General features: G+C 55.6%; 1 protein-coding gene across 2 annotated transcripts in view; it reads right to left on the bottom strand.

The window, feature by feature from the left end:
* EDC3 (enhancer of mRNA decapping 3) overlaps positions 1-7,594 on the bottom strand; it is a 128,324-nt gene extending 120,730 nt beyond the window's left edge. Inside the window, exon 1 of one of the 2 annotated variants that reach the window (XM_070054668.1) lies at positions 7,436-7,594. The gene's annotated coding sequence lies outside the window, so the exon portion shown is untranslated. Of the gene's footprint in view, positions 1-7,094; positions 7,119-7,435 lie in introns of those variants that run through there. The other variant, XM_070054669.1, reaches the window with a different exon arrangement.
* Between the last annotated feature and the right edge of the window lie 272 nt (positions 7,595-7,866).

Here is a 7,866-nt window from a genome sequence, read left to right as displayed (position 1 = left end):
GTTCATATAGTAAAGCGTCTGTCCCGTAAGAAGCCAAGCACGAGCAAGCCCAGCCCAGGGTGAGTCGGCGCCAAGCCCTCCTCTAGTGCTGTCCCGCGCCGGTGCCACGAGCCGGGTCGAGAAACAGGAAACAGGGCCGGCGCCGTGGCTCAATAGGCTAATCCTCCACCTTGCAGCGCCGGCACACCGGGTTCTAGACCCGGTCGGGGCGCCGGATTCTGTCCCGGTTGCCCTCTTCCAGGCCAGCTCTCTGCTGTGGCCCGGGAGTGCAGTGGAGGATGGCCCAGGTGCTTGGGCCCTGCACCCCATGGGAGACCAGGAAAAGCACCTGGATCCTGGCTCCTGCCATCGGATCAGCGCGGTGCGCCGGCTGCAGCGGCGGCCATTGGAGGGTGAACCAACGGCAAAGGAAGACCTTTCTCTCTGTCTCTCTCTCACTGTCCACTCTGCCTGTCAAAAAAAAAAAAAAAAAAAAAAAAAGAAACAGGAAACAAAGGCAGCAGTGCCGCAGCAGGCTCAGCCACAGGATCCTTACAGTAGAGAAGACTTCACACACACACACACACGGAACCCCCACATGCCCACCACCCGGGGCAACAATTATCCACGGACGTGTAAATATTGAAGAGAGCAAGCTGGGGCCAGTGCTGTGGCATAGTAGGCTAAGCCCTCCCATATGGGCGCCAGTTCAAGTCCTGGCTGCTCCTCTTGACATCCCGCTTTCTGCTATGGCCTGGGAAAGCAACAGAAGACGGCCCAAGTCCTTGGGCCCCTGCACCCACGTGGGAGACCTGGAGGAAGCTCCTGGCTCCTGGCTTCCGATCAGCACAGTCCTAGCGGTTGCGACCATTTGGGGAGTGAACCAGCGGATGGGAGACCTTTCTCTTTGTCTCTCCCTCTCACCCTCCCTAACTCTGCCTCTCAAATAAATAAATAAAAGCTTAAAAAAAAAAAAGACAGCAAAAAAGTCTCCAATACAACGCAGCTTTCACAATGCTGCCGAAGAGCACAGAGCACACACACTTCAGGCTCATGTCCCTTTCCTGTCAGCCTTTGTCTATTTCATGTCACAGAAGCACAAGTTTCCTTTGCTGTCATTAATACCCCATCATAAGCCTTCTCTGATACTTAATTTAGATAGCTGTAGAATAAAAACCTGTAGTAACAAGCATTTTAAAACACCAGAAATTCACCAGTCATACAAAAAAAAAAGGGGGGGGGGGACTTATACTTCTCCATTCAACATCTTGTTTTCATTTTATTTCCGAGATCAGAGACAAGAAAGGGAGCGAGAGAGACAGGCAGAGCTCCCATTTGCTGGTACAATGCCCACAACAGCCAGGGCTGGGCCGGCCAGGAGCTGGGAACCAACTCCAGTTCTGCTATGTGGGTGGCACAAACATTTGAGCCCTCACCTGCTGGCTCCCAGGTGCCCCTTAGCAGAAGCTGGAATTGGAAGCAGAGCCAGGCACTGAACCTAGCACTCTAATACGGGATGTGAGTGTCCCAGATGGAAGCTTAGCCTATAGGCAAAACAACCACCTCCAACGTGTATCATTTAGGAACTGAATGAACAAAAAAATAGTTTCTGCTTCTTTGTAAACTGTTTCCAGTTTTTTATTTCTATAATGAGCTGAGGAAAAAACGCACCAAATCCGCCTCCAGGACCAGTAACACTGATGTTATGCAGTCAAGTTTATATTAGGCTAATAAAAACTGAGTAGAAATTTTAACACTTTGAAAATGTGAGTGCTAGTTGACAAGTATATATTTTCCCATTTATTTCTATAATAGAAAAAAATGCTTTAAAAGAACTACCAGAGACAGGCATTTGGCGTAGTAGTTAAGACACTGCGTTGGGGCCAGCACCATGGCTCAATAAGCTAATCCTCCGCCTAGCGGTGCCAGCACACCGGGTTCTAGTCCCGGACGGGGCGCCGGATTCTGTCCCGGTTGCCCCTCTTCCAGGCCAGCTCTCTGCTGTGGCCAGGGAGTGCAGTGGAGGATGGCCCAAGTGCTTGGGCCCTGCGCCCCATGGGAGACCAGGAGAAGCACCTGGTTCCTGCCTTCCCATCAACGTGGTGCGCCGGCCGCGGTGCACTGCCCGTGGCGGCCATTGGAGGGTGAACCAACGGCATAGGAAGATCTTTCTCTCTGTCTCTCTCTCTCTCACTGTCCACTCTGCCTGTAAAAAAAAAAAAAAAAGACACTGCGTTGGGACATCCGCATACCATGTGGGAATTCATGGGTTCAGTGCCTGGCTTTGCTCCAAATTCCAACTTGCACCAATGCAGACCCTGTGATCAGTGGTGATGGCTCAGCCATTGGGTTCCTGCCCTATTACCCACATGGGAGACCTGAACTTGGTTCCCAGTTGCAGGCAACCAGGAGGTGAACCAGAGGATGGGAGCTCGCTCTCTCAAATAAATAAAAATTTTCAAAGTAACCACTGAATGTTTAACTGCCTTTCCTTTTCTCAGACACTCCCCTCTATAAAGTGTGACCATGAATGCGTGACTCGGTGGGGCTAGCACTGTGGGTGTTTGTTAAGCTGCACCCTGTATCAGAGCACCAGTCTGAACCCCGGCTGCTCCGCTCCCAATCCAGCTCCTATTAATGCACCCTAGGAGCCAGCAGATGCCGGCTCTGCTGGCTCCAGTACTTGGGTCTGCCACCTCTGCGGGGTCCCAGGTGGGAGCTGCAGGTGCCCGTGCTCCAGCCTCACCCAGGACTGGCTGCTGCAGGCATCTGGGGAGTGGGTCAGTGGATGGAAGATCAAGCTCTTGCTCTTCCTTTCAAGTAGGTGAAAAAAGAACTTTTCAAGGAGGTTTATTTTATAAAGAAGTCTTTCATTAGCCAGCGCCACGGCTCAACAGGCTAAACCTCCGCCTTGCAGCGCTGGCACCCCGGGTTCTAGTCCCGGTCAGGGCGCCGGATTCTGTCCCGGTTGCCCCTCTTCCAGGCCAGCTCTCTGCTGTGGCCCGGGAGTGCAGCGGAGGATGGCCCAGGTGCTGGCTTCAGATCAGTGTGATGCACCGGCCGAGGCGGCCATTGGAGGGTGAACCAATGGCAAAAAGGAAGGCCTTTCTCTCTGTCTCTCTCTCTCTCTCACTGTCCACTCTGCCTGTCCAAAAAAAAAAAAAAAAAAAAAAAAAAAAAAAAAAGGCAACAGAAGGTGGCCCAAGTACTGCCACCCACATGGAGACAGGCTCAGCACATGGAGACAGGCTCAGCCCTTGTCACTGTGGCCAGCCATTTAGGAGTGAACCAGTCGATAGAAGATTTGTCTCTCCCTCTCCGTCACTCTGCCTTTCAAATAAATAAATCTTTAAAAAAAAAAAAAAAAAAAAAAAAAAAAAAAGATGGGGTCAGCGCTGTGGCATTGCGGGTAAAGCCGCTGTCTGCAGTGCTGGCATCCCACATGGGCATCAGTTCGAGACCCGGCTGCTCCACTTCCAACCCAGCTCTCTATGGCCTGGGAAGGCAGTGGAAGATGGCCCAAGTCCTTGGGCCCCTGCACCCGTGTGGGAGACCCAGAAGAAGTTCCTGGCTCCTGGCTTTGGATCAGCCCCAGATCCAGCCGTTGCAGCCAATCGGGGACTGAACCAGTGGATGGAAGACCTCTCTCTCCCGCTCTCTGCCTCTCCTCTCTCTAACTGACTTTCAAATAAATAAATAAATAAATCTTTGAAAAAAAAGAAAAAGAAAAGAAAGCATCTAGCACAATTCTAGTACTAAATCCCCACCTTCCATGTTCCATAGGCAACAGTAGAAAAAAAGCAGAGTTGCGAGGTCAAACATCCCAGCACTGGTTCACTTTTGGACGTCCTTAAGCAGTGTGACCTGGTGAATGATCTGAGTCCCAACGACCTCAACCACAGGACAGGACTCACCTCTAAGACTACAGGAGGGGAACCGGCGCTGTGGCGCAGCAGGTTAAAGCCCTGGCCTGAAGCACCGGCATCCCATATGGGCGCCAATTCAAGCCCTGGCTGCTCCTCTTCCAATCCTGCTCTGCTATGGCCTGGGAAAGCAGTAGAAGATGGCCCAAGTCCTTGGGCCCCTGCACCCGCGGGGGAGACCTGGAAGAAGCTCCTGGCTCCTGGCTTCAGATCAGCCCAGCTCCAGCCGTTGCAGCCATCTGGGAAGTGAACCAGTGGATGGAAGACTTCTCTGTCTCTAACTCTCTCTGTAACTCTGTCTTTCAAATAAAATAAAATAAATCTTTAAAAAAAATTGCTTAAAAAAAAAAAAAAGGCCTCAGGAGGAAGTCCACATCGCGTATCACACACCGCATTTCCGTTCACATATCTCCTTTCAGCAACGAGACTACTACTGCTCACACATGGGACCAAGCCTGTAAACAATCAAACACAGCGGCCGGTGCTGCGGCTCACTAGGCTAAGGGCCTTGCGGCGCCGGCACACCAGGTTCTAGTCCGGGTCGGGGCGCTGGATTCTGTTCCGGTTGCCCCTCTTCCAGGCCAGCTCTCTGCTGTGGCCAGGGAGTGCAGTGGAGGATGGCCCAAGTGCTTGGGCCCTGCACCCCATGGGAGACCAGGATAAGTACCTGGCTCCTGCCATCAGACCAGCGCGGTGTGCCGGCCATGGCGGCCACTGGAGGGTGAACCAACGGCAAAGGAAGACCTTTCTCTCTCTCTCTCTCACTGTCCACTCTGCCTGTCAAAAAAAATAATAATAATAATCAAACACAGCGGCACCAGCCCTGCAGCGCAGTGGGTTAATCCTCTGCCTGCAACACTGGCATTCCACATGGGTGTCAGTTCCAGTCCCGGCTGCTCCTCTTCTGATCCAGCTCCCTGCTAAGGCCTGGGAAAGCAGTGGAAGACAGACCAAGTGCTTGGGCCCCTGCACCCACGTGGGAGACCCAAAAGAAGCTCCTGGCTTCGGATCAGCCCAACTCCGGCTGTTGCAGCCATCTGAGGAGTGAACCAGCGGATGGAAGACCTTTCTGTCTCTACCTCTCAGCCTGTAACTACCTCGCAAATAAATTAAAAACATTTCAAAAAATCAAACACAGCAACAAAAATGCATGAATCCCCTCTAGAACACCTCGGAAGTGAAGTCCCAGTCTTCAGACTGGAACAGAGTGGTAGTCAAGCCAGGGCATCAACTTCTACACCTCCCCACCTCCTCCCCACCTCCTCCCCCTGCCCCCCTCCCCCCTCCCCTCCCCTCCCCTCCCCTCCCCTCCCTCCCTCCCTCCCTCCTTCCTTCCTTCCTTCCTTCGATTTTATTTAAGATTTGAGAGGTAGAGTTACAGACAGTGAGAGGAAGAGACAGGTCTTCCTTCCGCTGCTTCACTCCCCAGACAGCCACAATGGCCGGAGCTAAGCTGATCCGAAGCCAGGAGCTTCTCCTGGGTCTCCCACATGGGTGCAGGGGCCCAAGCACTTGGGCCATCTTCTGCTTTCCCAGGCCACAGCAGAGAGCTGGATAGGAAGAGGAGCAGCCGGGACTAGATCCGGCGCCCATATACATAGGATGCCGATGCCGCAGGCAGAGGATTACCTACTGCGCTGTCACAGCGCAGCCCCCACACTGCTTTTTCATAAACCTGACTATGTGATAATTAGGTACCAAAAAGCTTGACTCTACAATTTGTTATTTTATGAATGGCTAAGAATCAGTTAATCTGGCCCGCTACCAATAAAGCTTTTCTGGAATACAACCACACTCAATTGCCCATCATCTATGGGGGTTTCTGCACTACAAGGAGAGCTTAGCCGTAAAGACAGAAAGCACACACCCACAAGGCCTACCTCCAGCTCTTCACAGAAAACCTTCATGGGGGCTCATGTCTGGCACAGCGGCACCCCTACCAGGGAGCACCGCCTCCCGTCCCGCTGCTCCGCTTCTGATCGAGCTCCCTACCAATGCGCCTGGCAAACAGCAGACGGCCAAGCCCCTGGCCCTGCACCCACATGGGAGACGCCGCCCGAGTTCCAGGCTCGTGGCCCACCTGGCCGTGCAGCCTTCTGCGAAGTGAGCCAGCTCATGGAAATCTGTCTCTCCCTCTCTCTGTCACTCTGCCTTTCAGATAAATAAATCTCTTAAAAAATAAAAAACTAGAAGTCTGACGACCTGTGCTTCAGGATACAATTCTGTGTGAGAACTGGAATGGACAGAAGTTCAAAAAGAAAAAGGAAAAACAGGGAACGGGCAAATTCCCAGAATGATAAAAATGACCCGAACTAACTCAAGAAGCAACAGAAAACCTAGACAGAAGTACATGAACCACAGAGGCTGCATCAGGAATTACGTCTTCCCCGAAGGGAACGCGTGGCCGCGCCCCACCCCATCACCGAGGGGCCGTGCACTGCGCGGGGCCCACGCGAGGACTCGCGTCGGCAGAGGCCCCCCCTTACCAGCGCTGGGCAGTCGGGCCTCCACCAAATGCCGGCTCCCTCTGCACTTCGCAGAGGCACGGCCTGAAAAGCAGCGCTTCCAGGCAGAGCTCAGGCCGCACTCGGCGTCCCAGCTCCGACCCCGGACCCCACTCCGCGCGGGGCCCACCCAGTAGGCCCTGCAGGCAGAGGTGCGCCCAGGTCCGCCACGGTCTGGCCAATCGCCCCCGGCTGCCCACCGGGTCATCAGAAAGCGCTCAACAAACCCCTCGAGAAACCGACACGCCGTCCCCAGGGTTGCGGCACCCGCTCTGAGACACAGAACCTCGGCAACACAAGAAACCTCGGGCATGTTAGCGCAACGCTTTTGAAACCACAGGTGCTGGCACACTGGCGCCGAGTCCGACCGGAGAGCTGCAACCAGCTTTTTTTTTTTTTTTTTTTTTTAATGAAACGGAAAATGTCCGGAGTGAAGATGTAAAACGCATCCGGCCACAGTGTCGGACACTTCTCGTTCCTCGCCCCCAGCCCCCCCACCCCCCAGCAAGGGTAACCCAAAGGAAATGTCCACTCCATCCAGAGAAACCAGCCAACGAGAATCCTGTGTCCCTCAATTGAAAAAAAAAAAACAACACGGAGTTCCCAGGCGAAAGGCGCCGCTGTCCCGGTGGGATGAACACCCGGCTTTGGCAAACAGCAGACTCCCTGCGGCCGGGGCGTTCCTCACCTGCGGCCGCGCGAGGGCTCGGCGCCGCGGAACCCGGGGCGGACCCACAGGCCAGGCCGGCGAGCGCCACGCCTCCCACGCACCCACACACTTCCACCCGCGAGGTCACCGCGGGTCGACGGTCACGAGCACGCTCGCGCTGCTCCCCGCCACCCCCCGAGCCAGAGGACACACCGAGGCGCGGAGCGAGCCCAGGCCGCTCACGCCTCACGCCTCCCAGCCCACCCAAACCCGGGGCCGCCCCCGGCTCGCGCCACCGCACGCAAGGTCTCCACGGCGCGCAGCCCCGGAAGCGCCGTCCCACGAGCACCCACACGGCAGCCGCCGCCCCTCGCTCCCACCTCCGCGCCGTCCGGGCTCGGCCTCCTCCGCGCAGCACGCCAAGCGGGCAACTCAGCTCGGAAAGGACCCGCCGCGGGGGCTTCTCCACACCCACCCCCACGGCCGCCGCCGCCGCCGGAAGCGCCCTCGCGTCTCCACGCCGCCGTCGTGAGGTCACTTCCGGCGCGACGGCTCGGAGCGGGCGCGCCGGGAGCCGAGGGGGCGTGGCGCCCGGGAAATTTGAGAGATTGGGAGGGCGTGGCTCTCCGAAAACTCGGCGTGGGCAGCCAGCCATCTACACCCCTCCCGCCCACGTACGCGGGAAAGAGTCTTGGCTGGAATCGTGCGCCTGAACTCCGACTCCACGGCCCAGGCCCACGGGGGCCCAGCGCCAGCGAGGACTTTGCTGGGGTCCTGTTGGGTCCTTGCTAGGTCGTAGCCAACTGCCCTG

This window comes from Oryctolagus cuniculus, chromosome 12, assembly GCF_964237555.1.
Source record: "Oryctolagus cuniculus chromosome 12, mOryCun1.1, whole genome shotgun sequence".
NCBI lineage: Eukaryota > Metazoa > Chordata > Mammalia > Lagomorpha > Leporidae > Oryctolagus > Oryctolagus cuniculus.
This window is presented reverse-complemented; position numbering and strand designations above follow the sequence as displayed.